The sequence below is a fragment of the Equus przewalskii genome, chromosome 5, assembly GCF_037783145.1.
Source record: "Equus przewalskii isolate Varuska chromosome 5, EquPr2, whole genome shotgun sequence".
NCBI classification, from domain to species: Eukaryota; Metazoa; Chordata; class Mammalia; order Perissodactyla; family Equidae; genus Equus; species Equus przewalskii.
Window position 1 is genome coordinate 28,053,038 of NC_091835.1, and position 20,679 is coordinate 28,073,716.

At 38.8% G+C, this 20,679-nt stretch overlaps 2 pseudogenes; one reads left to right on the forward strand and one right to left on the reverse strand.

The window, feature by feature from the left end:
* Window positions 1-8,535: 8,535 nt before the first annotated feature.
* Window positions 8,536-9,457, forward strand: LOC139083684 (olfactory receptor 8I2-like; annotated as a pseudogene).
* A 9,446-nt stretch (window positions 9,458-18,903) lies between these two features.
* LOC139083201 (small ribosomal subunit protein uS15-like) lies at window positions 18,904-19,366 on the reverse strand (annotated as a pseudogene).
* Window positions 19,367-20,679: the final 1,313 nt, after the last annotated feature.

Here is a 20,679-nt window from a genome sequence, read left to right on the forward strand (position 1 = left end):
CTACGTCCTCAATATCATGCAAGATATTTTAAGACTATTATTTAATTTAATCATCACAAATACTCGAGGCAGTTACTACCATTGTCACTTTGTAGACCCGGACACTGAGAATCAGAGATTAAGAAATTTTCACATGATCATAAAGCCAGTAAATTATATTTCTGGACACAAACTCAGACTTATGGTTCCCAAATCTAAACATTTTCAACCATAGCATAGAGTTTTGATTTTAAAAGTTATAATTACAATGACTTGGAAATTTAAAAGTGTTGAAAATATGTGTCATAAATTCTTAAGGGAAAAATATAAGTGCACACGTAAAGATAGAACATGTCATCCAGATGCTGGTTCCCAGGTACCACCCTCCCATAAAAGATAGCAGCAATACTTGGAGGAGTGCTCGTTTCTAGAGCCAAGTCTAGGAAAATATAACATGAGCTTGGGCTGCTAGAATGCAAGAAGTGAAGAAAAGAAAAAAAAATGAGTGTGTCCAAACAGAAAAGCACACAGAATCTAATTCAATGACGGTTCCATTAGCAAAGCTAGAACAATTTGGACAACAAAATAAATGATAGTAGCATTGGATAATAACCCAAAGGCCAAAATAATTATCAATAAGTACATATTGGTACAACTAAATAATGAACACATAGGGAAGAAAGAACGACTCTTCCTTGAAGAATACTTTCAATTAAAATATGTTGAGATAATAAGGAAAAGGAAAACTTGCTACCCAATACTTGTATCTGACAAAATAGATTTTAAAAGAAAACCTGTAACAAGAGACAAAGATGGACACTACATGAAGATAAAGGGAACACTTCAACAAAAAAATATAACACTTGTAAATATCTATGCACCCAACATAGGAACACCTAAATATATAAAGCAATTATTAACAGACATAAAAGGAGAAACAGACAGTAACACAATAACCGTAGGAAACTTTAACACTCCACTTACACCAATGGATAGGTCATCCAAACAGAAGATCAATAAGGAAACCCTGGCCTTAAATGACACATTAGGCCAGATGGACATAGTACATATATATAGAACATTCTACCCCAAAACCACAGAATACACATTCTTTTCAAATGCACATGGAACATTCTCCAGGATTGATCACATATTAGGCCACAAAACAAGTCTCAATAAATTTAAGAAGATCGAAATAATACCATGCATCTTTTCTGACCACAAATGTATGAAACTAGAAATCAACTACAGGAAGAAAACCAGAAAAGCCGGAAAAATGTGGAGATTAAACAAAATGCTACTGAACAACAATTGAGTCAATGAAGAAATCAAAGGAGAAATCAAAAAATTCCTGGAGAGAAATGAAAATGAAAATACAACATGACAAATCTGTGGGATAGAGCTAAAGCACTTCTAAGACGGAAGCTTATAGCAATTCAGGCCTACCTCAACAAAGAAGAAAAATTCCAAATAGACAATCTAAAAGAGCATCTAAAGGTACTGGAAAAGAACAACAAACAAAGCCCAAAATCAGCAGAAGGAAGAAAGTGATTAAAAAAATTAGAGCAGAAATAAATGAAATAGACTAAAAAAAATAGAAAGAAATAATGAAACCAAGAGCTGGTTCTTTGAAAAGATAAACAAAACTGACAAACCCTTAACTAGACTCACCAAGAAAAAAAGAGAGAAGGCTCAAATAAATAAAATTGGAAATGAAAGAGGAGAGATTACAACAGACACCTCAGAAATACAAAAGATAATAAGAGAATACTATGAAAAGCTGTATGCCAACAAATTGGATAATCTAGAAGAAATGGATAAATTCTTAGAAACATACAACCTTCCAAAACTGGACCAAGAAGAAGTAGACAATTTGAATAACCAATCACCAGTAAGGAGATCGAAACAGCAATCAAAAACCTCCCAAAAAATAAAAGTTCAGAACCAGATGGCTTCCCTGGTGAATTCTATCAAACATTCAAAGAAGACTTAGTACCTATCCTTCTCAAACTCTTCTAGAAAATTGAAGAGGAGGGAAGGCTTCCTAACTCATTCAATGAAGCCAACATTATCCTGACACCAAAACCGGAAAAGGACAACACAAAAAAGGAAAATTACAGGCCAGTATCACTGGTGAACATCAATGCAAAAATCCTCAATAAAATACTAGCAAATCGAATACAGTACATTAAAAAGATCATACATCATGATCAAGCGGGTTTCATTCCAGGGATGCAGGGATGGTTCAACATCTGCAAATCTATTAACGTGATACACCACATTAACAAAATGAAGAATAAAATCACATGATCATCTCAATAGATGCAGAGAAAGCATTGGACAAGATAAAGCATCCATTTATGACAAAAACTCTAAATAAAATGGGTATAGAAGGAAAATACCTCAAAACAATAAAGCCATATTTGAAAAGCCCAGAGTAAATATCATTCTCAATGGAGAAAAACTGAAAGCCATCCCTTTAAGAACAGGAACCATACGAGGATGCCCACTGTCACCACTCTCATTTAGCATAGTATTGGAAGTCCTAGCCAGAGCAATCAGGCAAGAAAGAGAAATAAAAGGGACCCACATTGGAAAAGAAGAAGTGAAACTGTCACTCTTTGCAGACGACGTGATTTTATATCTAGAAAATCCTAAAGAATCCACTAAAAACCTTTTATAACCAATAAAGGAATACAGTCAAGTCACGGGATATGAAATCAATGTACAAAAATTCGTTGCGTTTCTATACACTAACAACGAAGTAGCAGAAAGAGAAATTAAGAATGCAATCCCATTTACAATTGCAACAAAAAGAACAAAATGCCTAGGAATAAACTTAACCAAAGAGGTGAAAGATCTGTACACTGAAAACTATAAAACATTGTTGAGAGAAATTGAAGAAGACACAAAGAAATGGAAAGATATTCCGTGCTCTTGGATTTGAAGAATCAACATCGTTAAAATGTCCACACTTCCTAAAGCAATCTATAGATTCAACACAATCCCAATCAAAGTTCCAACAACATTTTTCACAGAAATAGAACAAAGAAGCCTAAAATTTATATGGAACAACAAAAGACCCTGAATAGACAAACGATTCCTGTGAAAAGAACAAAGGTGGAGGTATCACACTCCCTGATTTCAAAATATACTACAAAGCCATAGTAACCAAAACAGCATGGTACTGGCACAAAAATAGACACTCAGATCAATGGAACAGAATTGAGAGCCCAGAAATAAACCCACACATTTATGGACAGCTAATATTCAACAAGGGAGCCAAGAGCATACGATGGAGAAAGGAGAGTCTCTTCAATAAATGGTGTTGGGAAAACTGGACAGCCACATGCAAAAGAATGAAAGTAGAGCATTACCTTACACCATGCACAAAAATCAACTCAAAATGGATTAAAGACTTGAATGTAAGACCCGAAACCTTGAAACTTCTAGAAGAAAACATAGACACTACGTTCTTTGACGTCAGTCTTACGAACATATTTTCAAATACCATGTCTGACTGGGCAAGGGAAACAAAAGAAAAAATAGACAAATGGGACTACATCAAACTAAAAAGCTTCTGCACAGCAAAGGAAACCATGAACAAAATGTAAAGACAACCTAACAATTGGGAGAAGATATTTGCAAACCATATGTTAGATAAGGGGTTAATATCCCAAATATACAAAGGACTCATACACTTCAACAACAAAAAAACCAACAACCCAATTAAAAAACGGGCAAAAGATCTGAACAGAGATTTCTCCAAAGAAGATATACGGATGGCCAACAGGCAGATGAAAAGATGTTCAACATCATTAGCTATCAAGGAAGTGTAAATCAAAACTACAATGAGGTATCACCTCACTCCGGTCAGAATGGCTATTATTAACAAGACAGGAAACAACAAATGTTGGAGGCGGATGTGGAGAGAAGGGCATCCTCGTACACTGCTGGTGGGAGTGCAAACTGGTGCAGCCACTATGGAAAGCAGTATGGAGTATCTTGCAAAAATTAAAAATAGATCTACCATATGATCCAACTATCCCACTGCTGGGTATTTATCCAAAGAACTTGAAAGCACAACGGCATAAAGATATATGCACTCCTGTGTTCGTTGCAGCATTATACACAATAGCCAAGACATGGAAGCCACCTAGGTGCCCATCAAGGGACAAATGGATAAAGAAGATGTGGTATGTATACACAACGGAATACTACTCAGACATAAGAAATGATGAAATCCGGCCATTTGTGACAACATGGATGGTCCTTGAGGGTATTATGCTGAGAGAAATTAGTCAGAGGGAGAAAGTCAAATACCGTATGATCTCACTCAGAAGATAAAAATAACGACAAACAATTACCTAGCAACAGAGATTGGATTGGTGGTTACCAGAGGGGAATCGGGGCTGGAGCAGGGCAAAAGGGGTGATTAGGTTCACATGTGAGGGGATGTATTATAATTTGTTTTTGTATGTTGAACATGATGCAATCGACACAGAATTTGAAATATATCACGATGTACATCTGAAAGCTATATAATGTTACAATCCAATGTTACTGCAACTAAAATGATAAAAAATAAAAACATAAACTAAAAATATTTTTTAAATAATGAAAATTTGCTACCAAAACAACACAGTAATGATTCATAGAGGCAACATATTAATAGGATATCAAAAGTGCAAATGGAATATTTACATGATCTAAATTATCTTATCCAAATATACACGTATACTTATATATATAAGTATATATATAAATTACAGAGAAAAGAATCATAACTTTGCAGTGAAGAAGTCTGGCAGACACTACTTTAAGTCACCAAGTTCAACATCACTAGTAATATCAATTATCAACATCATGTATCCTCTGATTAGACGAACAGGGCATACATATCACCTCTCTGGTACTTTTCCTCATAATGAATAATCTCAATTTAATCAGGAGAAAACATCAGGCAAACTTAAATTGTGGGACTTTCTACACAATATTTGACCAATAATCTTGAAAAGAATCATGGTGGTGAAAGAAAAAGAAGAAAAATTAGGCAGTCTCAGATTTCTGGAGACTCAGGAGACATCATGACACTCATTGCAGCATGATATTCCGGATTGGATACTGGAACAGAAAAAGGACTTTTGGAAAAACTGGTGAAATTGAGGAAAATTTGTAGATTAGTTAATATTATTGTATCAGTGTAAATTTCTTAGTGTTAATAATTGTATTGTGATTACATAAGATATTAATATTCATGAAGCTGAGTGAAGTACATATAGAAACTCTGTAAGTCTAAAAATATCTAAATAAAAAGTTAAATATAGCTGATTAGCAAAAGTAAGTTTATAAGCGAATATGAATTCAATTGAGCAAGCATTTATTAACTGTCCATTGATCTTAGAGCGTGGTCAACCACAGATCTTATGCTAATTATATATTGGTTGCCACTGTACCTATTAGCTCACCAAATATAAGAATACTAAAGAAAGACAAATTTTGAGTCTTGAAAGAGGCCATTAACTCTAAGTAATATGAAGGAAGAGACAGTATCATTCTCATCTTCATAGTCCCACACAAACCATAGTATCTGTCATTGAAAAGATGCTTAATAAACATGTGTTGAAAGAATAAGTAAGAGAATGGACGGGAATTTGAGATTTCAGGTATACAGCCCAATTCTTTCAAAGTTTTATTTTCTCAAGATACATAGTACAGGGGAAAAAATGTACTACTGTTTCTTTTGTCCTGATATCTGAATATGTTGATCATTAATAAGTGATATGGCACATCTATAATAGATTTTATTCCTTTTTTAAATCTCTAATGTGACAAGCAGAATAAGAGATGTATTTTTTCTTCCCCAATGAACACTGTCTTGTTTCACTGCTGTAATACTAAATCTCTTTTAAAGGTAAGTAAAATAAGAGAATGCAACAATCACAGTAGAGAAATAATTTAATTCGACAAGTCTGTGAGATCCTTCTAAACTAGTGTTTGTCAAAGTGTTTCTCAAGGATCCATGGACCTGAGGCATTTTGAAAAATTCATTTTTGTGGGTCAATCTCAGACCTACTAACTTAGAATCTTTATAGGATGTGGCCTAGAAAGTTGTTTAAAACAAACAAACAAAAAAATGGAATAATACCCCTAGCCGACTTTTTAGAAGTACTGACCCATCAGTTCAGCATGAAACTGAGAGCCTGAGTCTCATTTTTCCTTAAGGTTTCTTGTTCTTTTTCCAGCCAATGATTTTGTGTATGTACCATTGAGCATAGTCCATCGAAAATCACTGAATGCCTGCATTAAAGATAAATACACACGATTTGTTGACTTGGATGGTAACATAATTTCACTGTGTATTAACACTATTAAATCAGTAGATACGAAATCTCACTTGTTTTGCTGGGAGGGTGCTCCAACATCATGTGCCTCATAATTTCGTAAGGTTTTATAAAGGGTTTTTTATATATACATAAAGGTTATATATATAAGTCTGTGTATATACACTAATAATATCAAAATAAAAATGATTTTTAATACTATATCCATTACATTTCAGTATGTCTATGGCCATTTAAACTGAAATCCACAAAAGTAAGGAATATGTATGTCTGCAGGTTCCCGCTGCAGATGTAGCCTAAGCAAATTAAGAATAGTCCTTGAGGTACAACTAAGACACAAATGTCAAGGGATCCAAGACATTAATTAACAAATTTATTGATATAAGTTTGAGAGTTTGAGGAAGAGATGTTGGTATAAGAAGACTGCTGAGCACAATAGATTTCAGAAGACAATTCTTTGTCTATGACAGCTTCAGAAATACACTGAGAACCAAACTAATCCCGAATAGAAATCTAGGTTTGAGCTAAAAAATTCTATTTTAATTCTCAAGAATGTAAACAAACTATTACTTTGTTAATTTGGCTCTTATTTTTATCCTATTAATGGAATGTAATATACACAATACCCAGAGCTGTCATCAAAACCATCGATATTTTTTTCATCAACTTCATGATATTAATAGGGATCCATTATATAAGAAATAGAGCTCTGTGCCAACAGCAGAAGCAGCAGCAGCAACAATAAATTTCAAGCCATTATACTGACAATTCATAAGATTCAGAATTATAAATCAAGCAAATATAATTATATGCCAAAAATTAATGGTGAGTTTGGTGATTATTGCAGTGTTTTCTCCTCTTGTTGTCTGATCATCAACTTGAAAATAGATCAGAAAGATCCGAAAAAGAAGAGGATTTTCTTTGGATGACTAAATCCAAGGTAAGTCTAATTTTATCATCCTCTTCTTCCAGTAATTCTCTATGGATGTGTTTCTCACACTGAGAAACTTTTCCTTTTTACATGCCTGTATCTTCTGGTAAGCCTTAAGAAAAGTGCCTTTAATTACAGGCAAGATACAATGCCTTCATCGACTAAATGTTTGTTAAACAAATGAATGGATAAATGAATAGAAACACTTGTGAACACCGGAGACACTGAATGATTAAGTATTCTCAGTATAGCATCAAGTACCTTTGGGTTCCTCAAGTACAGTGTTAAATGTCTGAAACAAATGTGGATTCATATCATGCTAGTTTCATATTTAGTTATTTACCACATACTTATGTCAATTGAATTAGGCAAATAAATTCTCTAATTTCTAGTAAGATCACCTTAGATTTTAGTTCTTTATTTTAAATATAACAAATCATATTCATTTTTATAGGCTTGACTCGAAAACTACTGTTTGGCAATGAATTGGCTCTATCACCTGATGTCACAGATAACCATGTACTTTTTGTTGGAAACCAACACATGCACTAACCACACACAAAAAACAATTTGGCTGTGTCATAGATTAAATTCCTCATTTGGTCTTAGCTCATGAATAGAAAGAAAGAGTACGTGATAGAAAAAATATATAATGAATTTTAGCATTAACATGTAACATAAGCAGGATGTTTCTTTCACATATATACACACATATGTACACTTTACAAAATTTAACAAAGCCTTTTTGAGTCTAAAGAACTATGAACTGTGTTCATCTAAGATCTTAAGTTCCTAAAACAACCTTGTAAAGTAGTTATGTGTTGAAAAACTAAGACTGTCACGCAAAAGTATCATTAAATTCCCAAATTATGGAAGCTCCTTTCCTAAGTGACCTCTCTATTTTCTAAGGGTACCTAATTAATTCCAGTAGATAAATTTCTAAGTATGTGATTTCTGGCCCAGTGATGTACTGGGGTAGAGGATGGTACATTTCAGGAGGAATCACTTCAAAATCATTCCAGACAAATATCTGTTACAGTGCTACCAGCTCCACACAACTGTGAACTTTGAAATTTTTCACGTCTCTCACTTCTATAAAAAATAAAAATCATGTATAAATTCTCAATTAAGTTGAAGTCATTAAATATTTGCTTTCCATCTGTTACTCTCCCATTATTGTAGTCTAAGTCACCTTTGAGTATCAGCTCTTTAGATATGAATTCTTCTCTAACTTTAATTATTGTTATTCAGCGGGTAAGTCAAAGTCCTGAATTGATAAAAATGGCTGAGAGCAGTTTCACTGAGAGGATTCTCTTCATCCTCTCTGGACTTACAAATCACCCTGAACTACGAGTCAGCCTTTTCTTGATGTTACTCTATATTTGTTCACTGTTTTGAGGAACCTTGGACTAATCATGTTAATCAGAATTGACACTCAACTTTATACATCTATGTACTTCTAGCCATTTAGCATCATTGAGATATTTTATTCCTCTACTGTAAAACCCCAGGCCCTGGTAAATTTCCAATATGAAGAGAAAACCATCTCCTTTGTCAGCTGCTTTATTCAAATGTACTTTTTTGTGGGTCTGTTTTGTAGTTGATGTTTTCTTTAGGGATCAATGGTCTATGATAGCTATGTAGCAATCTGCAATCCCTTGTGTCTGATGGTTAAGTCCCAGAAAGTGTGTAACTGACTGGGAGTTATGCCATACACCATAGGCTTCACAAATTCTCTGATATCCTTCTCTGTGATAAGCAGTTTGGCATTCTGTGATTCCAGCATCAGTCATTTTTTCTGTGACACTACAGCTCTTTTGGCACTGTCCTGTGTAGATACATTCAGCATAGAAATAGTGATCTTCATTCTGGCTGGGTTCACTCTTTGTAATTGTTTCCACATCATCACTGTCACTTACACTGCCATCATCTCAGCCATCCTCAGGATGCAGTCTGCAGTAGGCAGACTGAAAGCCTTTTCTACCTGTGTGCCTCACCTCATGGGTGTTAACTGTCTTCTTTGAGTCCCCGATTTTCACATATTTGAAGCCTGATAACATCATCCCTGACCCAGGCACAGGTGGCATCTGTGTTCTATACCATTTTCCTTCCAATGCTGCATCCACTGATCTATAGTCTGAGGAACAAAGATGTAAAAAATGCATGACTCCTGAGAGTCATGCATAGAAAACATTTTCCATGACAAATATATGCAAGTTACAATGAAAACAAACCTGGATGGTTTCAGGCAGTCAATTGTTCCAACAATTGGGAAAGCAGTAAACTCAAAACGCATAATACAAACTAAATGATAAATTAGAGTCTTCAAATTTGGGAGATGAATTATTATTTTGTTTGTTTATGTGGAATATGGAATCATTGTATTGGGAGTTTATTTCAATACTTAAGTTATTCAGACATAGACACACATGAGTAAGAGAGGTATCTGACCAGTGATGGAATCCATCCTGGAACAGCCATGTGTGAAACATCTCACTGAAACACATTAAACAATTACTAAATTTTCATATGGTTTCACCACTTTTCATATGGTTTAACATTCTGTTTTCTCAATAATCAAAAAATAGAATAAAATTAGTAGATTAAGACATAGTGACTCTCAAATGTTATTAACAACAACAAATGACAGCTGATAGTCTGAGAGCAAAGGAAAGAATACAGAATTGACAAAAGCCATGGGGGGCAGGAGGAAAGGGGGAGTGAGGTAATTTCAGAGAGGTGTAAACAGTAATGATGACAACAGACATAATATGTAACATGATAGGTAGTATAAAGAAATCAATAATGTAGATACATTTTGCCATAACAGTTAAAATTTTGATCATGTATCTGTGAAATGTGATATTTGATTACACGGAAAAGAGATGTGTTTATGAAAAGGAGTATGTACCCCATCAAAATCAGCAGTTTAATTTTTAAATAGCCATAACGTGCCTCCCTAAATTCAAAAATCTCATAAACTTTTAAATGTGTGTGCAGATAAGGAAGCACTAGCTGTAGCATAATTTCAGAGACATTTTGGAAGTGTATGTAGAGGTTCTTATTTGTCCAAATCAGGCAGAAAGACTTTAAGTCAACAGTATTAAAAGGAGAAGCTGGGTTTTTAAAATTTATTTTCCCTCAAAAAGAGTTATTAATGTAAACTTCATTTAATGAACTCTCCCAGGCATTTGTAAAAAATTACCAAAGGATGTATTACCTCAGCCTTTACAGTGCATGCGTCACTGAGCAGAGATCAAAGGAATGATGCAACACATTTAAAATGTGTGCTGAAAGGAACTGGAGTAACATTCTCCCAGCAGCTCTCTTTGGGGATGACAGAGAGTCTCTCACTCATGTGCAATAAAAAAAGCTCTCCCTTAGCCCAGGTTATACTCCCCTCTTAGTCACATTGTGGTTTAAGGGATTTCAAATTTTCACTACAGCTAGGACAGTATAAGTAGAACCTACATTCAAAGAATGAACGAGGGTAGTAACACTTGCTTCTATGTCTTTAGGAAGATATTTGGAGAACACCGTTAACAAACTGCACTTGATGACATAGAGACAGAGCCTCCCTCAACAAATGTAAGAATGCTCTGTCTGAACACAGTGCATAAATGGTTGCTAGGGAAGCCTGTTCAAGGTGACACTTCAAACTTTCCTAGAGCCAAGACAGAATATATATCACTTCCTTGTGATGCGATAACAAGGAGGAGAAACACTCTTGCTCTGGCTCTTTGTGAAGATCTTGTATAACTCACGCAATATTGCACTTTACTTCCTTTGATTGAGTGCTCACCTGCAGAAAGGGAAAGAATTCTCCCACGGCACTCAGCAAGCACCTATCTCGAAAGGCAGATTTTCTGTCAGAGCTTTCAAACATTTGACTGCATCTGGGACAGAATATCTATTACATCCATCCCTTGAGATAACAAAGGCAAGAAACACTCTCCCATATAGGTCTTTAAGACACTCTTAAAGAACAGTTTTCAACCAGTGCTGTTTATAGCATTCAGTCAACCCCTCACTCACCTGTAATGATGTACACTGTCTCACTCCTGCTTTTAACTCACTGCTAGGAACATGTTCTTTTGGAGATTTCAATATTTTCAGTACAGCTTGGAAAGAATGCCTATAACACCCATTCAAGGAATGAATACTGGGTAAGAAAGCTCTAGCTTCTACATCTTTAGGAACACCTCAGGAGAACATTTTTAACAAACTGCACTTCAGGACATACTGACACAAGCTCCTTATCACACAATAAGAATGCTCTCTCTGAACATAGCACATAAGTAGCTGCTGGGGAACATTGCCCTATCTGAGATTTCAAACTTCACTAGAGCTGAGACAGAATATCTGTCTTGATATTGGCATGTCTTGATCATGGCAGACTATCCCTGCCATGAGCTCACAAGGAGGAGAAACACTTTTTCTTCTGGCTCTTTCTGAAGATCTTGCATAACTCATGCAATATCGCACTTTACTTCCTTCAACCAAGTGCTCACATGCACACATTGAAGTAATTCTCTCACAGCACTCAGCAATCACCTACCTGTAAAATCCCATTTTGTGTCAGAGGGTTCAAACATTTGACTGCAGCTGGGACAGAATATCTATTATATCCATCCCTTGAGATAACAGAGTCAAGAAACACTCTTCCTTCTTGTTCTTTAAGAACCTCTTAAAGAACAGTTTTCAAACAGTGCTCGTTATGGCATACACTCAGACATTAAGTCATATGCAAGGTTCGCTCTCTTATCCCAGGCTAAAACTCGCCTCGTAGTAACATATTCATTTCAAAGATTGTAATCTTTTCAGTACAGCTAGGATGGAAATCCTATAAGATACATTCCAAGAACCAGCACAGGGTAGAAACAAGCCTGGTTCTACCTCTTTAGGAACATTTCCGGAGATCATTTTTAACAAACTGCACTTGATGGCATACAGGCAGAATCTCCCCTAAATGCAATAAGAATGCTCTGTCTGAACGTAATGTATAAGTGCTACTTGGGAAGCTTGTCCTGCGCAAGATTTCAAACTTCACTACAGCCAAGATAGAATATCTCTCTTTTCCATTCCATGAGATCACACAGAGGAGAAACACTCTTGCTTCTGGCTTATTATGAAGATCTTCACAGAAGTCATTCAATATTGTACTTCACGGCCTTCAGCCAAGTGCTCACCCACATACAGCGAAGGTGTTCTCTCACAGACCTCAGCTCACACTTTTCTCAAAAGGCACATTTTGTGTCAGAAGTTTCAAACATTTGACTACAGCTAGGACAGAATATTTATTACATCCATCCCTTGAGATAACAGAGGCAAGAAAGACTCTTCTTTCTAGATCTTTAGGAATCTCTTAAAGAACGTTTTTCACACAGCACTCTTTACTGCATGCATGTTATAAAGACGTTCCTAAAGACGTAGAAGGAAGAGTGTTTCTACCCTTTGTTCTTTCTTTGAATGAATGTTATAGACATTCTGTCCAAGCTGGAGTGAAAAGTGTGAAATGGTTTTAACAAAAACTTTCCCAGGTTAAATTAGTTTCCTGACAGATTTTCGCAATCATCTTCTTTATTATGTGGTTATCTTTTCTTTCCTGAAAACTCAGGCCACCGTGAGTTGTGGAATTTCCAAGTGATCCACCAAGGATTTGATGCTTCCTGGATTATTTGGGAGATAAATGTGCCTCTGTTGTCTCTCTGGGTCAACAGTGGAATTCTGTTCCTGGGAATGATCCCCTTTAACAAAACTTTGGTCACTTTGGCAGCCTTCTCTGTTCTGGAAGGGAAAGCTTCAGCGCACCCTGTGAAGGTATCTATGAGTTACTTGACATTCCCAGAGGCTCCAAGCATTATATTAAAGTCCACTTTCCAGTCCTCACAGGAGACTGCTCTTTGATGTTGAACCCCCTTGTTCAAGAAGGGTGACCCTGTCCTGGGATTGTTTTTGGCACAGATCACACATTTTTGGTGACTTTCTTAGTGGTCCATTGCAAATTAGGACAAATTAAATAGCTTTAGATCCATTTCAAGGTGGCATAACTTTCCAATAATGAGTGCTCTGATGGATTTGATTAACAATTTCTCCCAGAAGGGCTTCAGGTACCAGGATGAGTCCTTCTGAGTTAGTGATTTACTGAGTACTGAGTTACTGATTTCCAGCCTGGATGCTCCAGAGAAGAAGAGTCAAATCTCCATTCTCTGGCTCTGTCTAAATCTATCTGTGTGTAGCTAGGCTGGAATATAGCAAAGTCAACTTGGAGAACTAAGGGAACCAATAGTGCCTTGAAACTCAGTCCTAGCAGCAGTCTTCACTGCCTGATCAGCCAGTTGATTGCCTCTGGTTTCCAAAGGTTTCCCTTTCTGATCTTGAGGGCTGTGTATGATGGCTACTGCCATGGGTAATTAATGGCCTCTAATATGGTCAATATTTCCTGGGAGTATTTTATGTCCCAACTTATAGCAGTCAAGAGTCCCCTATCTTTCCATATGGCCCCAGGGGCATGGACCACTAAAATGGCATATTTCCGGTCTGTACTCTGTTGTCTTTAACTATTTGAAGAGCCTTAGTTAGGGCCATAAACTCAGCCTTTTCAGCTTAAATATCTGGAGGTAGAGCCTTTGCTTCCATGGTGTCCTGTAGGGTGACAACTGCATAACCTGCTCAACATTGCCCCTGATCCATGAAGCTGCTTCCATCAGTGAACAGTTCCAAGTCTGGCTGCTCCAACAGATGGTCAGTCAAATCAGGTTGGCTTGAGAACACCTGTTCAATGGTCTGAAGACAATCATGAAAGGGAGTCTATTTGACTTGGTAGGTAGGAGGGCTGCAGGGTTTAAGGTAGAAATAGCCTTTAAATTTATCTCTGTCTTGTCTAATAAAATAGACTGATCTTGAGGTTAGCCGATATCCTCCTTTCTGTTCTAATAAAGGGAGGGCACAGTGGGGAGTGTGCACCATGGTGGGCTGCTCCAATGTGAACTTTTCAGCTTCTTGTAGTATGTCCCGGGCAGTGGCAATGGCTAAGAACCAAGGTGGCTAACCTTTGACTGATCCAACTGCTTAGTAAAATAGGCCATGGGCATCCTGCTGGGCCTGAGGTTCTAGGCCGGGACTCCCAGACTAAGGCCCTGATTTCCTTTACAAAGAGATCAAAGGGCTTTCTCAAATCTGGGAGTCCCAAGGCTGGGGCAGTTAATTTTTCTTTAACTTGATTGAACACATTCTGGCACTCTTGTGTCCACATCAAAGGCTTGAGGTATCTTCCCTTTAAGGCCTCAAATAGAGGTTTTAAAATTAACCTGAAGTTGAGTATCCAAATTCGACAGAAGTCTGCCATTCCTAAAAAATCCACGCAATTGTCGATGGATAGTAGGAGTCGCAACTTGAGTGACTGCTTCCCTCCTGTCTGGGAACAGGATTCTCTGGGCTTCTGATATTCAAACCCTAAGTATTTAACAGTATTTTTAGATATTTGTGACTCTATCTATCTAGAGATAACATCAGATCCCACAAGATTACCCTTTGCCTTCCATTTTTCATACCAATTGCATGTCCAGGTTGTCACCTGTCCTTCTGCTCAACCAGCCACAGGCCAGAGGTTCCCACAACTCCCCTCATTTGGATTTGATTAAGCCATTTTGATAGAGCACCTCACAGAACTCAGGAAAACATTTTACTTAGTAGCCAGATGGAGGGGATGCATAGAGCAAGACACGTGGGAGAAGGATGTGGAGCTCCCAAGCTCTCTCTGGGCATGCCGCTCTCCCCAAATCTCCCTGTGTTCACAACCCAGAAGCTCTCTGAACCCCATATTGAACTCAATCTTCAGCCCCTCTCCCCTCCTTGTAGGTGTAGGGAAGGGAATGTGGCTGAAAGTTCCAACCCTCTAATCACACAATTTGTTCCCCTGGATAGAGCCTCTACACTTAGGGGCTTTCCAAAAGTCACCTTATTTACATAAATTCAGGTGTGATTGAAAGGGAAATCTTATGGATAGCAAAGGACAGCATTTTCACTTTTATAATCTGGAGTTATTTCAGGAACTGAGGACAAAAGTAATTGTTATAAAAAAAAAAAAGATGTCCTTTTGGCTCTTATATCAGAAATTACAAGGGTTTTAGGAGCTTTGTGCCACAAATGAAATGAAGGTAGTTCTGATTATAAATCACAAAGTCACACCAACCTATCAAAATTCCTGCTGAAGGCAGGGAAGTGTGATCAGACATCGCCTGGGGGTGGTGGGGGATCAGGATCCAAAAGTATCTTTTAAATCCAGCACTGTATAGCATTGACAGCCATAATGTCTTCAACAAATCTATATTCCCATTTCCAGCCTTTTAATGGGTAAAATGGGTGTGTTCCATGGGAATCTCCTTGGCCTGATTAATCCTTGTTCTAAAAGCCTATTAATTATAGGAAAGAGTCCTCTTATGGCTTCTGGGGTCAAGGGGTATTGTTTCACCAGGGGCAGTGATAGGGGAATCTCTTCTTTCTCAGGTACTGGTGTATCTTGCAATAGGGCCATGAGCTCAATTCCCCAACTTTTAGGGGCTTGGATCTCTATCTTGTTCCCAGCTTATTGGGGCCCCTAACTTAGATAGCGTGTCCCTCCCTAGAGGAGGAACAGGGCAGTCTGGTACATACAGAAAAGAATGCTTCTGTGTTTAGATCCTATTTCACAAGTAAAGGGCTCCAGAAATCTTTTGATCTCTCCTTTTCCTGATACCTCTTTTATGTCATCAGGAACTATAGCCAACTTTTGGAGAGTCCAATGGATATATCTGTAGTACTTTGAGATATGAAATAGTGTCAGGGCAGGGAGAATCCCCTTTCTTCCCTTTTAGGTTCTTATGGCTGGTCTAATAGTAAAATTGACACAAGACCAGATTAACAGGAGAAAAACCCAGTTTAATACATATGTTTTGGAGACCATAAAAAAATAATGCTTAGAGAGTAAACAAAAGAGGCAGGATATATATCTTTTACATCAAGAAGCAAATTTGTGAAAAATTGGCAGGACAAAGAAACTTAGGTGTGGGGCAGGTAATTATTGGGGAATTTAGGATGAGAGAGTAAATTAGCAAGGTTTGTTTATGCAGCTTCTTGGCCCTCAATCCCCTAGCTCTGGTGATAAGGATGCAGGGAGAACACCCTTCACATGAGAGATTCATTTTCTGCTTTCAGGGGAACAGAGACAGGAGGGTCAGCAAGCCCTTTTAGCTACACAAGTAACTTCAATTCAAAATAGCCAATATGTCATTGTGGGATATTTTGGGGTGGCCTGCCCTGGGCCCCAACAATAGGTATTACCTATACTGCCCTGGGCCTTAGGGTTTATAGCCAAAGGCAGTCCCATTGCCTCTGGGAAGAAAGGCAGAGAGATTGTCCTCAGGGCCTTGTTGGACCTCTCCTAATTTAGAGCAGTCAATAGGTGGCTGGCTTACTACTTGTGTGGCTTTCAAAAGCAGACTCCAAAAATATCCTAACTTTTCTTGATCATCAGAGTTATTGGGATTCTACTCAGGGTTAGACCCCAGCACAGCCTTCCCATTAGGCCCAAGGAAATATTTCTTCTGACTCCAGCCTGGTGCCCAGCTCGTAGCAAAGCAACTGGGTGCCCAGCTTCTCCCACCACTGCCACTGCCATGCTACTCATGGCCCCTGGGCCTAGCATAGAGGAGCCCACATGCCCTAAGGCCACCCCTCCCACCACCACCATCACTACTACTGTTGGGGCCACTCCTGCTGCCATGATGGGGCAGGGAGCACTGGGGCACCCCATTCCGCCTTCTGTGCCACCTTCCAATCTATGCCACATTCCCCTCTGGACCACCACCACTACCAATAACTCTGAGGACATGCCCATTTCAATCAAATCAACCAACTTACGCACAAGCCAGATACACCCAAACAAAGAGAAATCCAACTCCTGCAGGTCAAAAACAAAAGATGAAGTCCAACAATCTCCTAGATCTTTCCCAAATGAGGATCCCTGCTTTCATGCATTCGAAATGCAAATGGAGATACAGAGATTGGTGACTGGGAGAGTTGTATTGACTCACCAAATAAATGCAAAACTGACTCTTGCAGGACAAAAACAGAAGGTGAAGTCCAATAATCCCCTGGATCTCTCCCAAATGAGGAACCTTCTTTTCCAATGAATCACTCACACGAAATGCAAATGGAGAGACAGAAAATTCGTGACTGCACATGTCATGGCGACTCAACTGACAAGACTCACATATAAGACAAAATCATACCCACAAACAAAAACTGAAGTCCAAAGTGTTTCTCCACTCCAAGGGAGCATTGTGCCCAGGGCAGCAGACACCCTAGCCAGAAGGGAGGAGCAGCAGGGGAAGTCTCCCAGGTGAAGACTTACCCACAGCCTCTGGGGACCACCAACCACTGGAACCCTCACCAGGACCATCCAGCCACAGGCACAAGACTCCTGACTGGCTTGCCAAAATCGATACCAAACCTCTTAATCCCAAGTTTGTTTCCCGATGCACAGGAAGCCAACACCGAGACATCAGTGCTTAGAAATGGAGAAAGATTTATTCAAATTGTCAAAAAGAGTAGATGGGAGCCTGGGTTCCCTCAAATCCACCTCCCTAAGGACAGAAACAGGGGTATTTTATGGAGCTAAGGGACTTGGTAGGAGGAGATTTGGGGAAACACTTGTCATTCCCAATTAGTCCCTGGGCAATCTGACTTCTGGACTTCCAGGGCTGCTGAGGACCTGCCATTAGGTGATCACAACCTCCCCAAAGGTACTCTCTTTCTTCTGCAAAGCAAACTCATAAATCCTCTGGAAAACAAGCTCAGACCCCAAGTCACCCTTCAAGCTAAAAAGGAAAAACAGCAAATTGGTTTAACATCTACAGTACCCCTCATGTACCTGGTTTCATTTCTCCTCCTTTTTCTCACCCCCTAATCTCCAGGGAGTTCTTTATGATAATTCCCATAAGTGTCTGGAACCTTCTGGACAGCTCAGGCTGATATACGCCCCAGGCTGCAGAAAGTGTGTGTCTGGTGCTCAGAGGAGAAGTTGCACTTGAAATCCAGGTTTTAACTCATCTGTGTATAGGTATGAACTGAAGCTTAAGAATCAGTGGGTAAATTAAGGGAGGGAAAGTATGGATGGAAGAGAGGGCACTGGTGAAGAGAACCTGAGGTTTAATTGTAGGGTAGTGGAATTCAAAATGTCTCTCCCCAATATTTCACTTTTTAAATCAACAGTTGGTTTAGTTTTCCAGGCCAGCTCTCATGACATGACTTAATATGGCCGGTTTATACTATTTAATGCACCAAAGCAACAAAACCCTCCTCATTACATTGTATCTCTTTGTTCTGGGTTCCAGTTGGGGATTCCAGAAACTCACTTTTGTCACAACCGCAGAAATAAAAGTCCTCCCCTCTGAATCTCACTAATAACCCAACTTACATGGACCTAACTTTCTCTTGTGTCTTGATGACAGTGGCAGACGATGGGGCACTGAGGCTTCCTGGCATGGGCTGAGCAGGAAGAGAAAGAACCACATCTGGATTGGGTGGGAAAGAAGAGATAGCAGGAGCAAAAAGCCAAAGCCAGCCCGGGGCTGTGGTTCTCTTTTATTTTTCTAGTTAAACAATGATTTATTGCTTGAGTACATAGACAAATCTATGCAACCAGGGAGAGGCTGTGGATGACTCATATTTCTAAGTGAAGGAGAGAACTTGTCTAGTCTTATAATATCTAGCCAACTGGTGAATATGGTTCTCAATCAGAATCAGATGGAATTTAGCATCCTTATCCTTTCTGTTCCTCTCAAGATGCTTTCAAACTTCAACAGCTTTCTTAAATAAGACTTAAGACCTTTAATCCTTTGTAATTAAGAATTCTCAAGATTTTATTGCCTATCAGAAAGCATACTTGTGTAGTGCCATGTGAGTTTCTCAGTACCACATCAATTTGTGAGGGGGTCAGGCCCTTATTGGCTAGTTTGTAGATCTACTCTTTTGTGTCATCATATATCAACTTCAGCCAGGTGGAGATGGTGTGGTGGAAGGGCAGAGCCTACTGGAACAAGCCCTTCCAAGAAGCATGCATGTGACCCATGATGGCAGTGTTCAGGCAGCAAAAAGAGCCCCAGGGCTGTGGTTCTTAAGAAAAACTGGCTCCACAGGGGGCTGGGCAGAGCACATCTGTTTTTCCTACAAGGTTTACAAAAAATAATCTATATTATTAATGATTCTTTATTTTACTCAATTTCGTTTCTGACTCTGTGTCTCCATTCACCTATACTAGCAGATAAAAAGCATCACATCAGGTCCTCTTGGGTTTCTTGTCCCCTCATCTCTCTTCTTCTTTAATCCATCATCCATGGTTCTGGGTCTTAAGCAAGGCATTGGAGGTGAGAAGAAGCATATGGTCCTGGTCTAACTGCCGCCTCAGGAGAGAGATGCTCACACATCCTGCTACTTGGCCAATGTTTGGAGTACAGGAACTTTTTCATAAGGCGGCCACTTCTGCCTTGATCATTTCACACATGTGTGGCCATAGGTATGGCAGTGGACTGAATGTTTATGTTCCTCTCTCAAATTCACGTGTTGAAATCCTAACCTCCAAATGATGGGATTTGAAGCTGGGGCCTTTAGGTGCTGCTTAGGTCATGAGGGTGGAATGCTTGTGACTGGGATTAGTGCCCTTAAAAAAGAGGTCCCAGAGAGCTCCCTTTCCCCATGCACCATGGGAGGACACAGTAATAGGATGACTATGAACCAGGAAGTGGGACTTCACCAAATACTGAATCTTCTGGTGCCTTCACCTTAGACTTCCCAGCCTACAGAACTGGAATTGTTTCTGTTGTTTATAAGCCACCCAGTTGATATTTTGTTATAGCACCCCAAATGTACTCAGACAGGTATACTTAGTTTGACCTGCACATTGGAGCCAATTAAAAATTAAGAGTTTTTAACTTAAACTTTGATGTAAAAAAATCAAAAGAGGGGCCAGCTCCATGGCCAAGTGGTTAAGTTCATGTGCTCCACTTTGGAGGCCCAAGGTTCCACCAGTTCGGATCCAGGCCTCAGACAGGGAACCACTCATCAATCCATGCTGAGGCAGTATCCTGCATAGAATAACCAAGAAGGACCTACAGCTAGAATATACAACTATATACTTGGGGGCTCGGGAGAGAAAAAAAAATATCAAAAATTCTGGCAACGCTGGGCCCCTACTCCTGTTGGGCAGCAACAGGCAGACCCTGAGTAAGAGCTGCTCCAGGATGTCATGGCCCACCACTCCTCGTAGTCTTTTATAACCATTGTGCTTCCCTCCTTTATGTCACCTCTCTAGCCCCTGTAGGCCTCTGAGCTGCAACTCCTGGCCTAGATACATCTATTTTCTGGAATCTTACCTATTCCTACCCA